This window comes from Dendropsophus ebraccatus, chromosome 4 (genome assembly GCF_027789765.1).
Source record: "Dendropsophus ebraccatus isolate aDenEbr1 chromosome 4, aDenEbr1.pat, whole genome shotgun sequence".
NCBI lineage: Eukaryota > Metazoa > Chordata > Amphibia > Anura > Hylidae > Dendropsophus > Dendropsophus ebraccatus.
This window is the reverse complement of record NC_091457.1, coordinates 80,907,893-80,908,561: the sequence shown is the minus strand read 5'-3', so window position 1 is coordinate 80,908,561 and position 669 is coordinate 80,907,893.

The following is a 669-nucleotide window of genomic DNA, read 5'->3' as shown; positions in this document are numbered from 1 at the left end:
CAACTACCACCCCCCCCCCCCCCCCCCCCCCCCCCCCCCCCCCCCCCCCCCCCCCCCCCCCCCCCCCCCCCCCCCCACCCCCCCCCCCCCCCCCCCCCCCCCCCCCCCCCCCCCCCCCCCCCCCCCCCACCCCCCCCCCCCCCCCCCCCCCCCCCCCCCCCCCCCCCCCCCCCCCCCCCCCCCCCCCCCCCCCCCCCCCCCCCCCCCCCCCCCCCCCCCCCCCCCCCCCCCCCCCCCCCCCCCCCCCCCCCCCCCCCCCCCCCCCCCCCCCCCCCCCCCCCCCCCCCCCCCCCCCCCCCCCCCCCCCCCCCCCCCCCCCCCCCCCCCCCCCCACCCCCCCCCCCCCCCCCCCCCCCCCCCCCCCCCCCCCCCCCCCCCCCCCCCCCCCCCCCCCCCCCCCCCCCCCCCCCCCCCCCCCCCCCCCCCCCCCCCCCCCCCCCCCCCCCCCCCCCCCCCCCCCCCCCCCCCCCCCCCCCCCCCCCCCCCCCCCCCCCCCCCCCCCCCCCCCCCCCCCCCCCCCCCCCCCCCCCCCCCCCCCCCCCCCCCCCCCCCCCCCCCCCCCCCCCCCCCCCCCCCCCCCCCCCCCCCCCCCCCCCCCCCCCCCCCCCCCCCCCCCCCCCCCCCCCCCCCCCCCCCCCCCCCCCCCCCCCCCCCCCCCCCCCCCCCCCC